Source organism: Dermacentor andersoni, chromosome 10, assembly GCF_023375885.2.
Source record: "Dermacentor andersoni chromosome 10, qqDerAnde1_hic_scaffold, whole genome shotgun sequence".
NCBI lineage: Eukaryota > Metazoa > Arthropoda > Arachnida > Ixodida > Ixodidae > Dermacentor > Dermacentor andersoni.
This window is the reverse complement of record NC_092823.1, coordinates 20550103-20575394: the sequence shown is the minus strand read 5'-3', so window position 1 is coordinate 20575394 and position 25292 is coordinate 20550103. Positions and strand designations below refer to the sequence as shown.

Here is a 25292-nt window from a genome sequence, read left to right as displayed (position 1 = left end):
TGAAATCAAATACTTGCCCAATAGCTTCGTCGCCAAGAAAAACACAATACATTTCAGTACATTGTATATCTGGAAGAGAATATTCATTTTGTCAGTAGATTTTTACACATCTTACTGTTGGCTAGGAATCTGTCAATACTATTTTTCGAACCCGACTAAAATATAGACTCTACAGATGGCATGAAAAGGTGTACGCATACGAATCGAATATCTTTAAATAGTCGGTAGAATAATCACACTTATGTATGTTAATACGCTGTTTCAAAAATAAAATTTGGTTGCGAAACTTATCACTAGTTATGTGTGGGAATGCGAAAGCATTATAGTCGCTTTGGTGAAATGTTTTCCGTTCATGTTGCCGACAAGCACAAAACTTCTTTCTGCTGATTCGTTGTGTGTGCGTGTATACGTCGGCCACAGACTGGAAACCTGCTGACCATTTTCGCGTCGAGAGTCCATCGTGCTATACAAAACACCGGTGAATCGCTAAGCGCAAGTGACGCGTGTGTTGTCACGTGACCAATGACGCATGCGATAGGCATATCTTTCATTCAGCTAGAACCGTGGAGCCGCCTAGGTGTCGGCGAAGCATTTACGCGTGGAGGGTTGAATTCCCCCCCCCCCCCCCCCCCCCGCCAGGCATACCCTTAACAAATTATCTTTTCAGTAATTCATTGACTTTCTGTATAGGAATCCCCCAGAGGAATTTACCATCAATGCGCCGTCGGTCATTTTTGGTACCATCGCTTCAAGGTGACGCGGACGACTCCGGATTTTCGCGTATTGGTGCATTTAATTTCTTCGCGTTAGTTCTTTGCTTGAAACATTAATAAATTTTGAAAAAAGTATAAAAGAGAATTCTGTGTACTGAATTAAGTTCCTACTTATCAGTGGATGTGGATATCTTATTTCACCATCCCTCGTATAAAATATCGCGCACGAAAGGGAAACAGAATGCATAGCAATTAACATATTCACGAGGTAATTCAGTTCTATTCTACATTGGGCAGAATGGTGCACAGAAGCATCCGCGATAGAGTGCGATATAGAGACGGCGCCCCGTAACCATACGATATTGAAGCAGTGGCACACAGGCATTTGTGTCACAATCAGTAAGCACGATCAACACAGTCTCATAGAGGTGTAAATGCTTGATCTTATCGATATATCCGTCTAGTCTAAGGGTATAAATGATAAAGATGAAAGGCTAGCTGTTTAACATTCTCATATTTCACGTGCTTACTAGTCGGTGGTGATTGTGCGAACGCTTGTAAAAATACTCGATTTTTACATTATTAGCCATTTTATTTGAGCACCAAATTGAGTAAAAGGAGATTTGCTTGGTTATGAGAAATTTTGGATATTCCAACAGCCCCACTGACGGCTTGACGGCGAACGCGCAAGCTTGCATTGCGCTCGTTCCTCCCAGGCTGCGCATAGCAATTTTTAAACCACGTTAGCACAGTTCCAAATCATTGACTACCATAAAAATGAGGTATGTTTTTGGAAGGCTTGCACCCTTCTACGTGGTTGCAATTACTTTATCATCACAGGCAGCTTCATCGATAGCATATCGTGGGGCCCATTGAATAGCGCGCAGATTGCGTAGGTGTAAAGCCATTGCTGATCCAACGCATTTATATAATGGAAATGAAGTATTTTTTTGCGTAAAAAATGCAGACGTGAGTATGGTATCGCAGAAGCAGCGTATGAAAGACAACAAAACTGGTGTGCGCTAAGTTGTGTCTTGGCATACGGTGTACCAATGCCCAGAAGTTTTGGAACGCATGGAGGGGTTAGTTCAATATTATACCACGAGACCAAATGGGTACGTGCGTTCATTCTTATTCCAAGCAACGAGCAACGTTCACGTGCCGTTTAAGTCAAAAGGTACAATTAGGCAGTTGTGCAACTATTCTTAATTTATCGCTGTGAGAGTAAAAGATCCATAAGGTTATACAGAGGCGAGAAATGGATTTCAATTTATATCGTAAGGTGAAATTTACATCTTTTGTCGCTGCCTATGAAGCCCATCTAACCCAAAGTGACCTCCATTTCTGGCCAGGACTTCGTGACATCAGGAAATGCCGGGCCAACGCTGTGTCGCCTGATACAGAACAGTTTGAGACCGCACCAGGCGTTTTGCCGCGGACGCTCAGGAACCCAACAGCTAAGCGAGGACGTCACCACGTGTTTGCAATGCGTTCACTCCCACGATAAAAATAGCGGCGGCCTCACAGAAAAAAAAGAAACAACAGAAATAAAGTCACTCTTTTGTCCGAAAGGCGAAGCATCGCTTGCGATAGGAAATTAGTGTACAGCTATACGAGCTAAGGATAGCAGTTTTATCGGCTCTATAAAGTTGTGTTTGTCCGCAGCCGTCGTATAGTGGTAGAGCGCCAGCCTCGGCTGCGGGAGCTTGAAGGTTCGGTTATCACCACTTCCGAGCACCCACTGGTTCAAAAGGGCACAAGCGTTCCCCGGCCTTACGTTCGGCTTTCTTGCGGAGTGATACGCTTGGGAAAGTAGCCTGCGCTCTAAATTGCCATCGAAACCCCCGTGAGCACAAAAAAAGGAGGTTCGGGCTACTCCCAAGGGGACGATTTGCAATGTGGTACCCCTAATACACTTAATGAGGAGGGGACACTTTCGGCTTGGGGACAAACATCACTGGCAGCGGAGTAGATCTCCGCCTCCACGTCTACCGATCACGCCAGAAAGTGTGGCACGTGTGCTTTTTGATGGACCTTGCGGCAGACGTCTGTCCCATGCCTGACAGACCCCGTTTAGCGGCGTTTGGCATCTCCAACCATGCGAAGGAACATTAGCGCACACCTAAATGTATTCACTGTAGCGGCGCTCATCACGCCGCCGACCGTCTCTGCCCATCTCGTCAACTTCCGCCGCCCAACAAGTCGCACTTGCTCCGTGAATACAACAAGCGCAAATAACTGCCTCTCCCGCCCAGCTCAGCGCAAGGTCAGCCTGGAATTACGACTGAGCTGAGCGCTCACCAAAATTCTACGCAATCCGCAAAGACACAAAGGAGCTCAGCGGAGAAACCTTGAACTATAACACACAGCCGCGCTCGCGGAACACCCGGCGATCACCGCCAAGCTCACGGGAGTGGCTCGGCTGGCCGTTTTAAAGATCCGTCTTCCAGCCGCCGCCGATTGAGGGCCAGGGGCCAAAAGAGAAACGGATATGAGGAGAAAGAGCGAGTGGTGAGCTGGGCAGAAGAGTCGCCGCCTCTATCCCCTTCCCCACGCATTCACCCTATCGTCAAACAACACTCTAAATCCCAACCCACTCTGCAAACCATGCTGATCGACATAGAGCCACATTCATAACAACTCCTTGCAAATATCTCACAAATACTATTGTGCACAAGAGGCACTGAACGAAAGTTGCGCCTATCTATATATGGGATTGGTTGCTATTTTGCAGGCTGAAGTGATTTGGGATGAAGTCACAGTTCCGCGGCAGCTGTCAATACAACAGTTCCTGGTGTCCGCTGTCTAGAATACAGTGGCCGATACTTAAAAAAAACAGGGGCCGCACTCTGCCAAATTTCAATCTTTCCACATTTATCCGAACGCTCCCTGTCCTCTTCACGTGATATATGGCGATCACCACATTACCTTCACCCTGCTCGATTACCAGCACCTGAGCGAAAACCCACCCCGGCGGGCCCGGAAAGCTCACTTCCCGTTACCTGCAAGGCCGATGCACTACCACTCGTACAGCCCACGGGTGTAAATCAAACACAACCAATAACTGATCATGGCCAGAATCCGTAAGGTGACGTCCACTACTCCCCACTCTTAAGCTTATGGCAATAGGATTGCAGGGGTTACCGTCAGAAACACGAATCCCTTACGCAATTCATTGCCACACAGCCACATCCGCCTGACGCAATAGCGTTGCAGGACGTGCACTGCGGTCCTACACTTCCCGGCTACAGCACCTACGCAGACATAATAAACAGTGACACATCACACGTCACAGTTACTATAATGTCCAAACATATGACCGTTATCGAACACACCTTCCAAAGCTCACGCATACGGCATGTACTTCCTAAATTGGTCCCGTGCTCGCGTTCCTAAAGCAAGCTATTTGTTCTTAATACCTACAGCGCACCTAATGCGAGGAAGCATGAGTTAGAGCATATTTTTTCGCTTCTGTGCAAACAGGCTAAACAGATTGTCCTTATAGGCGACTTCAATATCCCGCACCCTTCCTGCGGTTACCAAGCGGAAACACCCAAACCCGCCGGATTCCTCATGTTGTTGAGCTCTATCCTATGACTCTGCTGACGAAACCAGATCAGCTAACACAATCAGACAACAGTGTAAGCAGGGGCGCATGTCCTGAGCTCACGATGGTCACAGGGGCAGGTTAACACCTTTCGAGTAATCTCGTGGAGAACTTGGGCAGCGGCCTTATATTCTAGATCCTGCCCCAGAGGCAGAACCGATATGTACTCGTGAACGTGCTTTTAAGGTAACAAATTGGGATGCATTTACGCATATCCGGTGCTCCCTAACTCCTCAGGACAACCGCTCCCTTATGAAGTGGATCCACCTACCTCAAACAGATCTAAAAACTGTGACTCAACTCCTCACTGTGCCGACAGAGACGCCCGATGTGGATCGCCATTTGCTCCATCTGTAGGAGGCCCGCAGATGCCTGACTCGACGGTGACGATGACAGGAACAAAATCGGAAACTTCATCTCCGCATCACCCGCCTAGCTAGCTATGGAGGCAGTTGACTACACGAACACTCTCACAAACAGTAACTGGCATAGCCTTTGCGATCGCCTCAGCGGTAGGGTAAGCACATCTCGGACCTGTTGGCTACTCGGCGAAATATTAGACGCCACACAAAAGAAAATATATCTGCACCATCTTCAACAAATGAAGCCACCATACTACTATAATTCACACTGCAGAAAGGGCAAATGGGTACAGGTACCCGCCCCACCTACCTAGCCTGACCACACGCAGATGCCACACCCATAGACCCCGATATTACAGGAGCCGAGGTGAGGGCGACCATACAGGGCAATTGGCGGAAAATCACATCCTGGGCTGATGGGAGTCTGTGCACGCTCCTACACAACCCAGATAATCGGGACATTCAAGACTTAACCGCCCTCTGCTGTGACAACTGGAGAAACTGGACCCTTCTGCAGGAATGGCGCAACACCGATATCATACTTATTCCAAATCAAGGCAAGGCACTGTCACTCTCGAATCTCCGACGTATATCTTTAACTTCGTGTGTAGGTAAACTCTTTGAACGCGCTGTGCTCTCCCGACTACAACACTTTGCCGAATAAAGCCAATGCTTTCCGAGTAGAGCCTTCGTAGAACCTAGCCGCTCTATACAGGACGTTTTGCTGCAGGTTAAGGGGAACGTGGTGGATGGTCCCACTGTGGTATAGGCCAGAGCTGTTCCGTCCCTTGACCTCAAGGCGGTTTTCAACAACGTCTTCCACGACTTCATTTTCGACAACATGGCCTTTTGCAACTGCGGCGCACGCCCGTACAACTACGGAGAGCCCCGGTCGGACGTCAGCACACACGCAGGTAGAGGAACGGCACAGGGCTAGATCCTATCGCCCACCCTCCTAAACGTGGCTTTGGACAAGCTGCCGTATTACTAGACCAGGTAGCTACCGTCTAGCACGCGGTCTACGCAGATGACATACCGATTTGCGCCACCCGGGGATCATGCAGTGTCATCCATGATGCACTTCAAGAAGCTGTGCGCGTCGTGTAAAACTATGCAGCCTGGGGCAGCCTCAAAAAATCTGCCAATCCTCTATGTTTGCACCATTATAGCAATTAAATGTCTTAACTTCGCAAACTACGCATTTTTGTGCAGTTGCAAAGCATTACACTTTTCACGTGATGGGCTTGGGTACTTGCTAAAGAATGCTCATATATTAAAAAATGCACGGCAAAGCTCCTCTGAAAGTTGTCTAAGTGTGCGGAAGCATTGTTTAACTTGGTCATGTCCATGCAGCCTGGTGTAATTATCAGTGCGATAAAATTCGATACGACCAGTCTAAACGACAGCCCTGCGGCAACACAAACTGCGGCAGACAGCGGCGCAAGATGAATTTATGAGGCAAGTGAACCAGTGCAGGTGGGGCGTCAGGTGCACTCGTGACGTTCCCATCATTATAAGCTTGTACCGCTCTTTAGCGCCTTATCCATCCGAGGAGACCATTGTGCACCGCGTGGATTATATCTTGAACGCAATACGCGATGCAGACAGATAGTGCCGACTGCTGATAGCTTCGAATGCTGTGTTCTCCCTGCTTTTCGTTGAATACAGGCGCGCGTGCCTATGTCTTGAAAGCGATCTGCGAAAGAGGCGCGGTGCGGCGTGTGCTGAGAGCTATGCGAGTTTAATTTCATTTCATTTTTATTAATTAAAGACCCCGTAACGGGGTATTACACAAGCGGTCTAAGTGCTGTGTTCTCGCCGCTTCGTTCGCCTGGAGGCGACAGGCAATTCGAATGTAAAGCCGCTCGCTTCTGTGGACACTACCTATATTACATGCGTGATTCCAAACAATGCAAGCACTCTTCCGTTCACTTTGCTGAGTGTTTGAAGCCTGCTACACCCCCGCCGCGGGCTTGCCCAGTATTGCACTACCTCTGGGCCGCAGCACATTTTTGTTGTACTCGTTTGGTAAGCATAGAAATGCTTTCGCATTTAAAGAACACGTCTTCCATGACAAATAAAGTAAACACTGCGTTACACATATTTTCCTGCGATATCTACAACCGTTCCATAAAGCGCACTAATCAAACGCTATATCTGCAAGGACTAACATGCTGCAAATATTAGAGATAAAGGACACTAGTGTGAAATATATTAGTTCCTTTCCTGGCGTATAACAGATATTTTCTTGCAATGTATAACTTCTACTCTTCACACGTTCCCTTGAAGTACTCCTTTTAATGCTTTTTGGATTTCGGGTAATAATACCAAAACATTATACGAATCATCAGGCAGGAACTTTGATTTAGTTTGCATGAGCACCGGCGGCCCTTAGACGCAGCGAACCATCGACCTTTAGTGTGACTCGCCCACGACATTTGGTCTTAATTAATGCTAAGTTAATAAAGGCACATGTAATTAACATATAGTGAATAAGCCACTTGAAGCCGCAATCTTTGTTTGTAATTCAACCCACGACCTTGAGTTGTGGTGTTGCGCAGTGCTTTCGCCTTCATGTACATAGGGATAACTAAGTGCCCCTTGAGTTTTTTCCTATGGTTACTCCTTTAGAGTTATCTTTGAAGATGAAAGCGTCTGCCAATCCGTAGATTCAACTGAGAGACAAATTATTGCCGTTCAATCTTAATCTAATGATGCATAGAAGTGCGTAGGACTTGCGTAAAGGCGGCTTACGCATACTCTGCCTGCTAAAAAAAAATGGAGACCCGAATTCACAAACCCTGCCGTTCGTAAGTGCTCTTGGCCACTGGCCAGCTGCCTTCCCTAATGATACGTCAAGCATCAGGACTGTCTCAAGTGTTTTCTTTTGAACAATAATTCCGTAAGATCTTTCCGTGAATACTGATGGCGCTCTCCTTTACCACCTTTGAGTCGCGGCTTATATAGTGCTGCTCCTTCGAAAACGCATCTAACGCGGCACGCCCTCCAAGGATGTGCTAAGGATTCTGGGCCGGGTATCTATGCTAAATCCTATAGATTACATAGTGTCGCCACTTGAAGTAAAGATAGAAAAGAATAATTGTCAGACTTATTAGTTTCCACATAATGTCTGCAGATATAGATGTAAGTACTATAGACTATCGAGTACTACGGTCTATGGGAAAGCTATATTATACAGAAATCAAGAACGATGCAACGCGCCTCCACAAGACGCCAGACTTTTTTAGCCATTCTGGCCTCTCATTGTGTGATAAGTTAGCTTACATCAGCATCGGAAATAAGACCCCGATCAAGAATCGCCTGAGATTGCACATTGCGCTTCACGTGGGTGGACAAATCTATGCGCATGTCAACAGCCCCAAATCCTCGGTTAGTGTAATGCCAAGATAACACAGCTAGCCCATGGGTGAAACAATTGTGCCACGCCTGGACACATGTTCTACGTCCAGTGAAAAGAATATTCTAAATATCATGGGGGCTGGACGAGCGGATAGTATGGAAAGTCGCAGATGCTGTACTTATGTCCAATGTAGTGTACGGTATGAATTACCTGAAAAAGATAACTCATATGAAAAAGATAACTGATCCAATACAGGCATCGAATACAGGCCTTTCCATCTTTACCATGCTTTAAGGCCTCTACGAGAAACAACAAACGAACAAGCGCCTACACAGAGTAAAGTTGCACTCTGCGGCCCAAATTATTTGCCTCAAAGGCTCGGAACCTGATTCACGATACTATGCCAGCTAGCATGTGATATTCAAAGACAACTACCACGCCTTTCAGAAACACAACCACAGGAGCTGCTGAACTTGAAACACAATAGGCAAATAAAATGCAATATGGGGACAAACAATTAGGACAGGAGACTATATGCAACTGCCAAACACAGAGAAGAGGATGCTAATCATGAAGGCACAAACAAACATCAGGCACATATAGTACACTGATGTTGCCATAACAGTTAATAAAGGGAAAATCAGACATCCACCCGTTCGTAGCAATTGCTACAAACTGATTTTCCCTTTATTAATTACTTCTCTCCACCTTGCGGGTTTCCGCAGAACTACTACGTCATGCAATAACAGTGTAAGTGTATGACACTACACAGAATTACATACCATGCAGCCAGAAAAGCTGAACTGAAAGCAATAAAAGCAGCACTTGCAGTACAAATTTGCAGACTACAACATCCTGCCTGACTGCATGGATCCGCTAGAAGCAATCAGGGCGCATACATCACAGAAGATTGTCAGGAAAATCGGGAGATCGACAGGCGACATGCAAGCACAAGGGCAAGAAATTAAATTAAGCAATACATATTCATGCAAATATTCCAGAACACATTGGGCTCATGAACCCAACATAAGAAATGAAAATTGGACAAGTTGAAATGGGTTCACTATTAACTACAGCGAAAAAACATTGACAACGGAGAAGATCAAAGCGCTCTGTGCTTTCTGTTTGATCGTGTCTATTTGCTTTCTGTTGTGATGTAAATAATGAATTCATAAGGCTGCACAGGAGAAGAGCAATGCCCTGCCCAAGGCCCTGATTTCACATCCAAATCTGTGCACGCACATACACACATACGCACAGACACATAAATGTCGTAATGGTGCATAACATGAAGCAGTATCAACAGGATGACACTAGAGAGAGATGGGGCCCAACTTCCAACTAAGATTTATCGTGAGAATGAGACAATTTGTAGTTTACCAGAAAAACAAACAGACAGCAAGAAGGCCAGCTAAAGTTGGTGCTTAACACAACCAAACATAAATAAATATGTTACAGAAAAAAAAACAGATGAAAATTCCGAGTGACGGAAAAACAAATTCCTACAATCGCCAATCATGCATCCCAACACCATTCAAGAAACACTATTCTTTTTGCTATAGACATACTGACAGCATGCGCAGTTGGTAATGACAATGCTTGTTTCCCTGGACTTGCATATTTATTTGTATTTTCTCTCTTTCCTGCTTTTGATGTTTTGGTTTCATCAAGCACTGCTTTTTATCACGCATTCTTGCTGTACTTCTCTCAAGTAACCTATATAAATCACGGCATTCTCACAATAAACCTTTTCGTCAGATGTTAGCGTGCCCTGTTCCCACTGCTTCACATTATACCCTCTTGCAACGTTGCCCAAATGAAAGATTTTATAAGTTACACTGAAGCATCCTAAGAGCCGATAATGGGACTTGTCGCAGCCTAAAAAACTATAGAATAGTCTGGCTATTCACAAGAATGGCAGAAGAGAACAAATAGGACGAACAAGAAAACCGAGATCTTTGAACAACAGAATATTTATTGTGCATAGCGAGTAAATGTGGGCTGACAAGCAATAAACTGAAGACACACAAAAAGGAGAAGCAATAATTACTGTATGCATCCATCTCTAACGGAGGCCATGCTGACCGGTTCTCCCAGGGTTTTTAGATCTATAGCTTCCATAATTTCTCTAGGCAGCTGATTTGTAGAGAATTCTAGCTTCTTCCTTTACAATGCACGCTCAGATGTAGAAGGTGCAATGTAGCAGAAAAAGCTAGCCAACTGTGCAGATCGGCTGCCTTGAGAAATTATTGAAGCTGTAGATTTAAAGACACTGGGAGAATCTTGTGTGAGCGTGGCCTATGTTGCACTGTCAGAGAGATAAATGCGTTACCTGTTGTGATCTGTACAGACACGCATCAGTTCGTGTACTCCTTTTTGTGTACCTTCGATTTATTGCTTGTCAAGCAGCATTTACTCGGCATGTTCAATAAAGTTTCATTTGTTAGCGCGCCTTATGATGGTATTTGTAGGAGAAAGGTGTGCATTCCTTCTACAGCGAAAGAGTATATGCCTCGGGGAAGCACTCGTGGTCCGACCACAGAAACCCTATTGCGGGGGTATGAGCCATTGCATTCGTCTTATGTGACGTACGGAGGAGGAGGAATAAACTTTATTTGTGCACAGCAGATTTGAGACCTAGGCATCTCTACCTAAATGACGGCCTCGAGCACTCGGGCCCTGGCGGCATCTTCGGCCTGCTGGATTGCCTTGGGTTGGTCTTCCGGTGCACAGCTGAGCAACGCGGTCTCCCACTGCTCTCTGGTCTTAATTATTTTATTCTGTATGGGTGTACGAGGACAAGCCCAAACCATATGTTGTAGGTCCGCCCTTTCATGACAGAATCTACGTCTCTCCGTGTAAAGGTCCGGGTAGTAGCGGTGGTAGACCACCGGGTTCCGATATGTGTCTGTTTATAAGAGGCGCCATGCTGTCGCTTGCCGTCTACTTAACGAAGAGTGTGCCGGGCGGAAATGGGCCCTTCCCAATTTATAGTGTTTGGTGATCTCGTTAAAGCTGGTCATCCGGTCTCTCTCCGTTCCCAGTATTTGTTGCGTGTCACCCGCTCGGCCTGTCAGTTCTCGAGCCAGGCTGTGCGCTATTTTATTCCCGGGAAGGGAGGAGTGTCCGGGTGCCCATATAATGTGAATGTCGCGATCTTCACGAAAGTTGTTTAAAATTCTCAGTGCTTCCGGCTAGATTCTTCCTTTTGCATAGTTCTTGACGGCTGTCTTGCAGTCGCTTACTACGATGTTAGCTTCCGTGGAGGCTATTGCCAGTGCTAAGGCAGCTTCCTCCGCCACCTCTGCCTGTCATGTTTTTACCGTCCCCCTAACTCTGCAGTCACCCTCTAGACTCGTAGCAACTATCGACATACTCTGTTCATTTGCGTACTCCGCCGCGTCCACATAGACCACGTCCCTGGCGTACGACAAATTTTTATATGCGTAGCCATAGAAATGCATACGCATTTAAAGTATGTACATTTATCTACCTATTACTGCAGGGAAAAGACACACAGGAGGACGGGGTTAGGACAAGATCATGCTAACAATTATCATGCAGAAAAGGCGTGGCGGACCACTGGCTACACAGTAAGTGACGTCGTTTCTCTCTCGCAGCAGAGTGCACGTGCAGCAGACTCTCTCCGACTTCGCAATAGGTTGCAATGTGTTCCTGTATTTATTTAAATGAAATCTGCGGCTCCGGTGCACCACTTGGTAACTACAGTGCATTAGCGAGTCATTATTACAATGATTAGCGCATTACAAAACACAAATGCGTAACGTAATTCAGAAAGACGTTGATAAATCCACTGGATTAACAAAATGAACCACTCATTGCACTCTTCCGTGATGGTGATCATGCTAAGCGCTATGTGTAGCATTTCAAATTAACAATGTGATAAACAGTGGAGCCGCACATTTCAGCTTCGCCGGTTTACTATCTGTACGGGGTCCGTGGGCGGTAATTTTTTCTGTTATTGCTTGTTCAGTATTGTATAATGTTGTGCCCTTCTTCTTTTTAACTACGTTGTTATTCCCCTCGCCTAACACCAAACCTTGCAGCCAGCGAGGTATATAAATAAACAAATACATAAGCACATGCCCTTCATTCATATGCGTACACCTCCCACCATGCCTCCCTCAACAAACGTCACGGTGTGGATGTCTCTCAGTGTGCACCTAAATTAACTGCTGTCTGCATTTTGGTATAACTTGTGAACAGTGTAGTGTATAAACATTGCACGATATTAAGGTTGTGACTGATGCGGTGCATAAACAAACCTTGCGAAAGATGATATGTTGGATTGTTGAAAATAAGACCGATTTTATAATACAGCAATTACTTTACCAGCATTTCACTGACCGCTTGACAAAAACAGCACTTCGCATAGATTCCAAGACATGTACTGAATCTGCAGTTTCTTATTTTGGTTATTGACGTGGTCGTTACTGCGCGGCCATATCTTGTAGATTTGGAAACAAAGTTCAGCAAATTGCTTTGTTGTAACATATTTTTAAAAAATGTGTACATCGCTGCGATTGCAACACCAGAACTTGATACAAACACGCACACTATAGCATGTGGACAAATGATCAGGAGAAACTACGGAATGTTTGCATGTTGATACTTATGAAAGTGAACAGTTTCATTCCATAGATGTTACGAGAGGGAGAATAAAGTCCTAATTATGTTCATGAAGCAAAATTGCATTGATTAGCTAAGAGTTATAGTCACTGCTTAACACTTTCGAAATCAATAATTATTCCTTACTATCGACATTGAAGCAGCCTTTCGAAGCAAATAAAAGAATGTTTTTCCAGCACTGAGCACTGAATCGCTGGCAATTCAAGCGGACCTAAATTTATGCAAATAGAATATGTTTAGGAATGCCAGATAGGAATACGCATTGAGGCTTTCATTTGAACTTCGGCTGAGCAATCTAGATTGAAATGATTCCCTTAGCATGTCGTAACAATGTTGATCTATTAGAGGTTAAATGCATAACTAGCTCACGAAATCTAGAGAAGTGCGAAAAAAAAACAGTCATGGAACTGTAATATATTAATAATAATATTACCACAAAACAGGTTATCTGAAGCGGCGTGCGAGGCTGAGCAGAAACTACGTTCCTGCATTACGGATTGCACGTATTGATAAGGTCTTCTTGTTAGAAATTCACAGTAGACTACCAGCGTCAAACACAGCATAACAAAGTGGACGAGAAGCGTGTCTTTTAGAATTCTATAATACGACGAGGAGTTTCTACAGGAGTGGCGGTAACCGCACAAAAAATTTGATAGGAGTCATAGCACGCATACGAGTCATATAGGAGCATATAGGAGCGACGCAACTAGCAGTGCTCTCTGAATAGAAATGTCTAGAGAGGACTCGTACACACACACACACACACACACACACACACACACACACACACACACACACACACACACACACACACACACACACGCACACACACACACACACCCATATATATATATATATATAAATATATATATATATATATATATATATATATATATATATATATATATATATATATATATATATATATATATATACAGCACACGCCCACCGATGGACGAACCAGATTAACGCTAAGGTTGCAGTTCATGGCACATTATCCATACCACGATCAGTAATCATACAGAGATCATTTGCGGTTTCGTTCAAAGACAGCCGCGCGCTTTCGGGTGGGTGCTTGTTGTTGCGTTTGGCGCAAGACTATGGCTACGGACAGGCACCGCACATGCGCAATCACGAGCAATGTACACGCATAATTTCTCCAGAAGCAGACGCCTAGCACGGGTAGCGCGAGGATCTCTTTGGGCTGACACGATGACTTCATGGCAGCCAAATTCCGAATACTGCATACGCAGTGAGGGTGGCTATATGAACTTTTCGATAGGTTATCTTGTAGATTGTTGTAGCGCAGGCAGAACCAAACGGTCATAGAAGGCAGATGAAGGAAACACAGCGTTAAAACAGCTGCGAACCGCTGTTTACGTGCGCCGTGTCTCATCCCACTGAACTTCAGAAGCCACTGTTTCGCACTCGACAACAATTCTTAATTTTACCCGCCTTTAAATTACAAAAGTCACGTATTATTTGCTCCTAATAAAAAAAAGTCAAAGTTATTGTAATGTAAATGTTTTATTCATTTAAAGGAATTACGCAGCGAGTGCCACGAAACCTGGCAGTAAACAACCCTGGACGTCGCACCAGTCGCATTGTTGAAATCGCGATCATGTGAAATGCGCCCTCTAAATATCGCCTGGCAACGCGTGCGACTGCACCGATTTTCGTCGTTTCTGTCACAGCATGTGAAACAGCCTTTAGGGATTTCGCCGCTCTATGGGTTTATAGGTTGCCTAAAGAAGCTAAAATGCTTGTTAGTGCGGCGTACTTACGATGCAGAAAGCTCCCAACAGCATCACAGTGCCTGGTGTATCGCAAAGACACATCGTTGTACAGGTTCTTCCCGGGCTCTGAAGACAAGAACAACACACAAACGGTCAGTCGCTCATTTATTACATCACTGGCAAGCAGCACTTCTTTTACCATTAACCGTCTAAACGGGTGGCATTGTACGGTCAAATTTGTTTATTTTTTTTATTAGAAATTATAAAAACTAAATAAACAATGTACTCCAACTTCTGCCATGGAGAGCACCTCATTCGTTGATACCACGAGGTGACGTTAATGTACGCAATTTATTTTTGGCCTGTGTTTTTTTCTAGCATACAGCTTAACATGCGCGAAGACTAGACGACTGCGAGAACCGAAGTTGAGTGGATACTTGATATGACGTTTCTAACTTCGCGCACGTTATCACCTCCACCATTTTTTAGGTGTTAATGGCCCAGATTATGCCGCTATTCCAGTTACCCGATTCCCTATGTATGCTAGAATATTTTTGCTTCAAGGATTTTTACTTGGCCAGTTAACGCTGTTCGCCGTCGTATGTGAGTATGATTTTTTTTTGCCGCATTCACTATATGAAGATCAAGTTTCGCGACTACTTATTGTCATTTGGCATCCCTAGAACATGTTGAAAACAAAGCTTTCCCTGCTATTGTAAATTTTAAATAGTCGTTGCGCATAAAATTTCTGTAAGGCAAAAGAATAATATATTATAGAAATCATAAAGGGACACAGTAAAGAAATCTTTTCGGATAGTGCAAACAGAGAAGTGGTATTTAACCTGAAAAATTTTTGTAAACAAACTGAAACAACAAAATCATGAGCCATACCACTCTGTGAAGGTGGATGGCCAGTGAAGCTGTTTAGCGCGTGACACAGAGGTGACACGGAATTTTATGCGAAGCATATTACTAGAGCTCAACCCAGCTCCTCAGGCGCGGTGGTGTCGCCTTCAATACCACGTGACACCGTGACGTCACGACAGAGGAGAAACGGGGCTCCAACTCGCGCCGTCGCTCGCGGCGTTGCCTTCAAGGCTGACCACGTGACACCGTGACGTAACGACAGAGGAGAAACGGGGCTCCAACTCGCACCGTCGCTCGCGGCGTCGTGGCGGTATTGGCGGCGAGGAGTTATGGAGTCGCCACCCATCGGAAGCGCCTCGCTGGCGTAGTATGAGGGATCACGTGGCGAGCTCCTCATAGGTTTTGCTGTCAGCGTTGACTGAAAACACCACGCGCGAGCTCTCCCGGACATTTCTGTAAGTACTTTCGAAACGAGAGAAGTTTCCTACTGTCTAAATAATAATCTTGAGCAAACTGAAAGCACACAATCGTTTACAGACGCTATCTCTTTACCGAATACGTACAGTGAACGCCACTGTGCGCGGTCACTGCGATGGAGTCTCCCGAACCGCCTTCTTGCGTGAAAGGTAGGTAAACGCTGAGATCAAACTATGTGAAATATGTTCTTATAGTGTTTGTATAACTAAATGGAGTGTAATAGAACGAAGCCTCAATGCAGCGATCGCGTAGATTCGCAGCGACCAACTGCGCGTCTGCATGCTTGTCCGCGCACTGTTTCGCTTTCTCCGCGCGCGCGTTATCGCACCGTGCCATGAGCTTCAGGCCGCAGAATATGAGCATTTGACAGTATACAAGCAACCATTGTTGCGTGGGCGTTATCAGAGCTGTTCAAAAATAATTTCATTGTAGAGACTTCGATGCCTACGGTCGGGACTGTGATGTGCCGTCGCGACGATTCAATCTTTTTTTTTCTTCTAAATTCTTTGACCTTTCAATATTATTTCTCGAGATGCGTCGCACTGTATGTTTATCGGTGTTCTCAGCGTGCAATTTCCCGCTGCTCCTTTTTTGTAATGCAGTGCATTAATTCAGAACACGAAACATGACCATATGCCATGGTTTTTTAAGATGTGCTTCTTACCGCTGCCTTTTCACTCCACTGAACTTGCCAGTATCTATAGCATCGACAAGTTCATAACCAAACCTTCATGACATTAGTCGGGCAGCGGACTCGGGCGAGCATCTCAGTGCGCGTTTTCAGAACATCGCAGACCGGGCGCCGTAGCAGAAATCTTCCTCGCGTCTGTGCTTGCTGCATACCCGAGTTGTAGCCGATGACTGTTTGCCGGTTTTATGTTTCGTGAGCCAAGCTTCACGCAGCTTCTTGTCCTGCGGCTACGTGTGAATAAGGCTGACACCGGCCTCCGTTACGTGCGTCCGGCCCTGCGGCACCGAGCAGTAGCCTACCATGTTGCGCGCCTTCAAGGGCAGCCACTACCTATTGTAGTGCTTTCAAGCGTTGTAAAGGAGACACTCGAAGCGGGAAAATTTCGCCACTAAAGGAGGACCGCAGCGTACGAGCGAATTTAAACTCATTTTCAGCTCGCTTCGGCGCGCCCGAAGCAGCCGACGCTGCCGCTATGTCCACGTGATCCCTCCTAGCACGTCACGCCGACGGTGGCTCCAGCTTTTCCAGTGGTGGAGCTCGAGGCCAATATAAGCAGCTGCGCTTGTTTCTGGGTGGCTTTGGCTCAACTCTTGCAAGATGGGCGGGGTGGGAATCGAACCAGGGTCTCCGGAGTGTGAGACGGAGACGCTACCACTGAGCCACGAGTACGATGCTTCAAAGCGGTACAAAAGCGCCTCTAATGAATGCGGTGTTGCCTTAGACACTAGCTGTTTCTAAGGCTCAGGCGTGCGTCGCTTGCTCAGGCGGACATTTCGTTGCCGCGCCGAACGCTGCGTTGCTCGACGCTCACCGCGTCCAATGCGGGGCGCGTAGTCGCTGCGCCGTAGCCCATTGTCTTACACCCCTTGGCGGGTCGACAAGAACGCTGTCGCGTTCCACTCTTGAAGGCGAAGCAGAGTAACGCATGAGTTGTTTCTTCGTCTAGCCGAACCAAATATAGCCAAGCAACAGCAGTTCACCAGGCTAAACAGTGGTTCAACAACTAAAATAAAGGCTAGTATGCTTCGCATCCTGGGCTTAACCTTAGCTAAGCCACAGCCATTTTTTTAACAAAGGTACGAACGTATATATTGTCCTCATCTTCGGCTCTTCGGTCATCGTGACGATATAGGCACGCACACATGCACGTATCACCTAATACATGTGTCCAGCACGTAAAACAATGAATGACTCGCACCCTCTTAAGCAATGGCTCATACGCACGTAAACGCTGCTTCGCCATTACGACGACAGAAGACAAGTAGTAGTAGTAGAAAACTTTTAATGAGATCGTTTAAGAGATTCGCGGATTCGAAGCCTCCGTCGTCTTCTTGGCGCCGGCGACTTGAGGCTTCTCTTCAGCAAGGTTGGGCCCCTAGTCCAGGGCTCCACTGAGTCGCGCTGCATCAGCAGCGTGCCGCACTAAGGCCCTTTGGGCCGCGAGCTCGCTGCTGGTGAGCCGGCTCTCCCATTGCTCCGCACTCGGGAATTCGTGTTGGTGGAATGCTTTATTTCGTTCGCACTCCCATGTGATGTGGTATAGTGTGGGTGTGTTGCCGCACCAGGGGCAGTTTGCTCTGGTGAAATTCCACGCTGAATGATGAGCAGCAACGCAGCCAGCTGTGGAAGACGACGACGAACGCGCGAGCAGTGGCACCAGCGTGTTCGCGCGGTTGGCGCCAAGAATTATTTAACAGACCTTTTTGAAAACGTTGTCCAAAACAATTTTTTTCAAACATTTCTGCTATTACCCTTGCGCCTGGCACCTCTGTGGGTCCCAAGTCTGACAAGGGTAATTCAAGGGCATGTGACAGGTCCCCGTGCCTACTGCAGTTGGTGCCATTGAGCTTGCATCATTTCTGCACTATCATCATTTCTGCACTATCAGCCGGGCGAAATGTGAAAACACCCGTGTACTTAGATTTAGGTGCACGTTAAAGAACCCCAGGTGGTCGAAATTTCTGCAGTCCTCCACTACGGCGTGCCTCATAATCCGAAAGTGGTTTTGGCACGTAAAACCCCATAATTTAATTTAAAAAATGCACTATCAGCAGGATCGGCCCACATGATAGTTTTTGCCGACAGATGCCCCAAAAGCCTGGATCACAGCCTTATACAGTTTCACTGGAAAATGTTTATGGTAAGAGGAGAAAGTAAAAAAAAAATACAGAGGTTTAAAGAAGATTTCTGCAAATTACCTGCAAGAAAAATTCAGTATTGTTTGAGGAAAGCATAGGTCTGATGCTCTCCAAGCTGGTGTACTACAGTCGACGCCCCATGTATATCGAACACGTTTTTTTTTTTCGCATGATGCTCCAGTAGCACTTGGTTTTTTCGTCGCACTTGACAAGGTAATAAAATTAAGAATGGCCCGAAAACCACGCCTAGTATTTGGACTATTGTATTCACTTTCACGTCATTGGATAATTTAAAATGTACTCATGAAATTAACCTAGGGATAACGGAAACACGTGATAGGCGAATCGTAAAATGTAACTTTCTTGTTCGATTTTTGACATTGCTACAGAAACACGCATGTAGAATCAACATTATGATCAATTTGGAACACGCAGTAAAGACTACACAGGGGTCCTTAGAATTAATAAAGCTATGAAATCGTGCTGCGTCATTTATTCACTTATTGTTACTTGCGCATAACTGAGTTGAATTAGACAGAACGCTCAGGGTGACACGCTTTGAAATTCACATACAAGAACTTACGTAAGTTGCTGCAAACCACACCATGGAACTTTTGCGGTGTCTTTATTAATGTTCTTTGGACGCACAGGTTCAGCGGATTCCACTTTGATTTACTGCAGCTCCCTTTAGAGATATTTCGCCGGCACAATATTTTGCAAAGTGCATTTGCCTCAGACAAATGGCACAGCAGAGTTTATAGCCCCTACATTCTGAACAACTGACGCAATCCCAGCGCTTCCGAAGAAACAGCAACAAACAGCGGGATTGACAAGAGGCTGGTGTGAGCATGAAGACCACAAGTTTTCGACAATGAGAAAAAAAAAACGTGCAAAAAAGAGAACGGCAACGTGTAATTTCTTCACTGTAATACTTACAAATTAAGGGTGCTATTGCAGTTCAAATATGACGAAGTTGCTGTAAGTACTCAATTTATACAGCATCCATTTTGCCTTGCACAATTCTCGCCACTATAACAGACAGACGACATGAATACAGCGTCCATTTTGCCTTGCACAATTGTTGCCACTATAACAGACAGACGACATGAATCACCTTACTAGCGCAGGTAGGAAATCTCATGTTTCGCCGTTTGTTGGAAAGAGGTTGCCTGTGAGTGCTACGTCTCGAATCGCAAACTTGACGACCTGCTCAACAGCAGAAGGAAAATAATTGTTATTCGAGGCTTTTCCAATTAAGGCACTCTTGATGGATGTACGGAACGACACCCAGTTTTTGTGATTGAGGTGAAGGGACCTAAGGTATACCATTCGGCACGTGCAAATTTCAAAACAAACATTGTGTAATCCCATTCTGTGTATAGGATGGGTACTTTTCCTGGGAGAATCGCTTAAATTGGTTAAAATCTAGCTTCCATCTTGTGAGAAATGGACTTAGGGATACTGGTCGGCTGGGGAATTATCGCATCCCACTTTTTTGTTGCGAGCAATGTAGCAAGCGCTGTATTAGTGAGCCGCTCAGAATATTTTCACGGAATGGAAAAATAAAAGAACGTGTGGGTGATGTGTGCGCTGCCCTTCACTGCAATCCGTGTGGCCGTGAACCACCCACCGGCGTCACTCAATGGCGAAGGCGTTGCACTGCTGAGAAGCAGATCGCGGCTCCCATCCTCCCCGCGGCAGCCACTTTCCCAGGGAGGCGCAATGTACGAACGCTTGTTTACTGTGCCGTGTTTGCACGTTAAGAAACTACAGGTAGAAAAATGTTTGCGCTATCATACGATAAGGCGTCCTTCATAACACACTATACCACTGTGAGACCTTAAAAACCACAGCTTACTTTTATTTCCCAACGTGCACACTGAACAACTTTTTTGTTGGCATAGCTTAAGTTAGCAGAAGCGGCTTAAGCTCACTCTTGAAAATATAGAGGGAGAAAATATTACCACAGAGCTCGTCTTAAAAGGACTGCAGAGGGTAATGCGATTACTATTTGAGCAATGAAGGTAGACAGTGTACTCCTAAAGTGAGGTTTTGAACGTCTTTAGTGGCTATTGCGATACTACTGGTGATTCGGCTATACGCAACATACACGCCCCACTTTGCTATCGCGCTCACTTGCAAAAGTTGCTCATGAGCATAGCGGCATGATGACGATGACATGAGGAGAGTCAGGTGACAAAACTGGAATAACGATGATGGAGTGACAGTGACGGCATCACGACCAAGAGCTCACCGACATACTGAGAGAAGCTATTAGACACGTAGGATCACTAGGCCTGAGCAAAATGGGTAAAGACAGCGGCATGAAGACATTCAGATCACGAAGCTGGAATGACGACGATGGAGCGCCTGCACATACCTAGTGACCAAAGAGCTGGTAGACAACTTGGTTCAATGGGTCGGCGTAAGAAGCTCGATAGAGACATACAGAGTGATAGGCTCAAAGTTTCTCATGTAGGAAATGAATGCCAATCCCAAATATTTGTCGCGATTGCGCTTCGCTTGTGCGCTTTGTGGCGCATCAGATAATAAATTATCTGCCCTAAAACGTGAAACGCGTATTTCGGACAGATATCATCGTCAGTATAATCAGCCACTGACGATAAACGCGTATTGGTAGTTAGCGCTCTTTTGTGATCTCGGTCTATTTCAACATCAGTGTAGGCGCACTGTACCCAAACCGTAGGTACATATATCAGAGGAACAAAATTACGGCAGAACTCATCTCACGATGACTTCCGATGACATTAAGATTAGAATTCGAGTTGTGTAGCGAAACATGGTATTTTTATAGTCACGTTTGTTCACCATCTGTACTGGTCATTGTTACGGTTCTGCTGCTTTGCCTGTATTCCGATATCACGGCATTTCATGATGGCACTCACTCATTCGCAACGACAACGCTGTACGAGAAAAAAGGCATTATCATAATGAGGTGAACATTCTCATGACGATGGTAAACCTACCACAGCATGACGATGACGACATGATTGCAATAGGGTGATGACGTGTTGTGACGATGGCAGTATGATAAGAAGCGTATAATGAATCTCGAATAACGACGATAACAGGAACACAATGGTATGCCGACGATTGTATGGCAACGGACCCGTAATGTGGACTGTCTACCGACGAATAGATGACGATGACATGACAACAAGTAGCATAATCATGATTGAATGACATGATGACAGTAGAATGATGAAGAAGCAAAGAAGGCGTTGGATGGACTGAAGGCGGTATGACGACGACCGTACGACCATAATGGCATGACGTTACAGAAGTGATCACGATGGTAAAACGTATATGTCACGACATTGGCATGAGAAACATGATACGACAGTGGCTTTGTGACGATGATTTCGTGACAACAATGACATGACGAGAGCCGGATGTCGGAGCTTGAGTTACAATGATGGAACAACCGCGATAACTTCACATCAGTATGGCAAGAATGCATAATGACAACTGTGCCATGACGATGGAGGGGTGACAATGGCATGACAAACTGTGTAACAACAATGGCTTCCCTAATACGGCATCATGACAGTTGGACGAAGAAGTTAGAGCGACGACGATGGAACGAGCGTAAAGACATCAGCCGACAGTGAGGGCTCATGCATGCATCATGACTGTGTTACGACGATGGCATCGCAAATGTATAAGGCCTGTGGTGTAACGAGTGTTGTATCACGAAGCCTACAGTGCGATGGTGACTTGAGGACGATCGCCTGATCACGAAGGCATTACAAAAACCCTATGACAACGGATGCACGATAGCAAAGGTCTGAAGATTACGCAGTGATGACTATGGCATGACAGTGGTGGCTTAATCATGACTGAATGGGACATCTTGCCTACGATAGAATTAAGAAGAAGACGGGATGCAAAAGTGGTATGACGGCGACAGCATGACGACCACTGCGTGACGACGACTGCATGAGAAGAGTGGATGACGAAGTTAGAATGACAACGACAAAACGAGCATGATGAGATCACAACAAAAATATGATGACCAATGGATGACGATGACGGTATGACTTTCGGGACATTATTACAATGACATGAAAATGGTATGAGGACAGTTGGACGGCGACGAGTATTTGACAACAGGGGCGTGATGACGGCATCACGAACGTCCGAAGACGAAGCTGGAGTGATGAGGATGGAACAACCACGACCGACGGCCTGTGACAACGAATACGTGAGCAGTGCATGACGACGCCGCCGTGAGCGCGACTGCATGACGAGAGTCGGCTGACAAAGCTGAATTCTTTAAATTTCTTTTAACTGGACGCGCTTGACAACGTCTCTGTGATGTCTCTATCATTTGAATTCACCAGCATCTCACAATTCATGTTATAGCTTTGCTCGTATTTTTAGGGCATCATGAGCCGCAAACGTCCCGCGTTCACCTTAAGCACGACCGCTGGATAAAATAAAGAAAAGTAGCGGCCTGTGGCATGCATCGAAAAGTTTCCTTTGCCGCGACCCCACCAGCCGGGAAACAGGGCTCAAGAACGCACTCGGAACGCCGTCTCCCGTTGCGTCCTGTCGCCCCTAACTAGCGCTGTTGGGCGCAGCCAAGCGGCCGAGGACACAACTGCGACTCTCACGTTCGCTCCCATTGCAGCCCGCACCCAGCGGACGTGCGTAAATGCGCAGTGCTGGTCAGAGGTAAAATAATGTCTTGATTTTTATGCGCATACGCGAAATTCAGTTGCATTCTTGTGAGCAGAGCTAGTTAGGTGTCCAACAAATGCATCGAGTAATCTCCCGCTCAGGAGCAAATGCTACACCCTTCATCGTAGATCACTATCACAACTCCAACATAGAGATGGCGCAGAGAAAGAGACTCTTTAATAAAAGCGCCTGAGAGCTGTGGCCAATGGAATATTGTTGCTAGCTTGGCACTACGAAAGCACATTTTCGCCTGTAACATACGAGAACAGGACGGTTGCTAATGTTTAGATAGCGTTTTTGTTGTTGCTCATTCATGAACGCTTTTGATGGCGTTACAATCTTTTTCTTCCGTTATCAGCAGAACTTGGCCTAAACCTTTCTTGCCTTCTACTCTCCTCTTCATGAGAAGTATAAAGGATTGGCCATACGTGGTAAACCAAAAATGGAGCAACTTGGTGAGCTTCGACGCTTACCCGCCGTGGTTGCTCAGGTGCTATAGTGTTGGGCTGCCGAGCACGAGGTCGCGGGATCGAATCCCGGCCACGGCGGCCGCATTTCGATGGAGGCGAAATGCGAAAACACCCGTGTACTTAGATTTAGGTGCACTTTAAAGAACCCCAAGTGGTCAAAATTTCCGGAGTCCTACACTACGGCGTGCCTCATAATCAGAAAGTGGTTTTGGCACGTAAAACCCCATAATTTAACGGCGACTCTTACAAAGCATGCAGCATCATCATAGAGAATAGACGAGGCTGTCATAGAAAAGTCACTTTTTTATGAAATACTCACATCTGCATGCGCCGGATTTGCTGCTCTGTTGCAGGATGCTGCTCCTCTGCGTTCCTCGCTCTTCTTCGTTCTCTTCCTTTACCAGAAAGCTCGCTGCCCCTAATTTAACTGTTTGCAATGGACTCGGGAAGAAATGGACGTCATCTGTGGAACAACGAAGAACCGTACTTGCGCTTTCACAATTAACGTCCGAAACACTTAATTAGTCCCTTAAGTGGGGCAAATAAGTTTACCCAGTCAGCTTCATCGTGAGTTTACCTAAAAGAAAGGTTCGAACTGAAGATGTTCCTTCTGCTGGTGGTTATGGCACTTATAAAAGAAAGTGGAATTTAACTCCAGTAGTGACATGGATGGTAAATTGAGAGCATGTAATACAGCACAGCCTACATATAAAAGATAGGGTGAAATAAGGTGATGATGATGATGGTCCTCACTTATTGCTCATACCCAATAATTTGGAGTACGCTTAAGCTTTGCCTTTAATAGTGGAAAGCGATAGCACTCATATATCCCTGACGGCTTCTCACATTTCGCGGCAACTTCCGCTTATGTAAGCGTAATTGGTACCGGGAAACGCCGGTGGTGAACGCTATGCAAGACAGCAAGCTTTCTGCTGGGAACGCGGCCTCCTGCGTGGACACCAGATGAACGGAGCCGAGAACCCTTTGAATGGTGTTGCAAGGAACCGGGCGCGGCACTCCATGAATTGCACAAATGCCGTTAAAAGGGGTTTGTGTTTCAGTTTCAGTGTAACAAAATTATGCTTTCTCGTACCTTCAAATTACAGTCCGGCCCCATCGTATCTGGGCGTTCTGTGTACGTGGTAGTTTACGATTTTCTGACACATTTTACGTTGAGGAATACAATCAGTTCAGCAACAAGTATGCGTTACACGAAGTGCCTCAGTTGTTGGGTATGCTTCATTCGAAATGAATTTTGTTCACAACAAGGTCAGCCTCAGCGTCGGCGCCGGAGGCGGGACGGCGACACGGGATTTTCCGGAACAAGGGGCCCTTAACGCTATTGCGCTACTAAGGAGGATAGGCCAATAATCGGGCCACAGAAGGCTGCTTTAGACAATTTTTAGTTGAAAACGACAAACCCCAAGTACGTGGAGAATCTGTTTCACTTGCGTATTTCAACACTCCCTTCTTTTCGGTGTTTGCAGCAAAGCCCTGCGAACGTAGTAAGATGGTT

General features: G+C 45.8%; 1 long non-coding RNA gene across 1 annotated transcript; it reads right to left on the bottom strand.

Annotated features, from left to right (window-relative positions):
* Positions 1-17: 17 nt before the first annotated feature.
* Positions 18-24163, bottom strand: LOC129381948 (uncharacterized). The gene is made up of 3 exons (XR_008610019.2): positions 24096-24163; positions 14478-14555; positions 18-69 (listed from the first exon to the last, which is right to left on the bottom strand). It is a non-coding gene; the product is annotated as an uncharacterized lncRNA (long non-coding RNA).
* Between the last annotated feature and the right edge of the window lie 1129 nt (positions 24164-25292).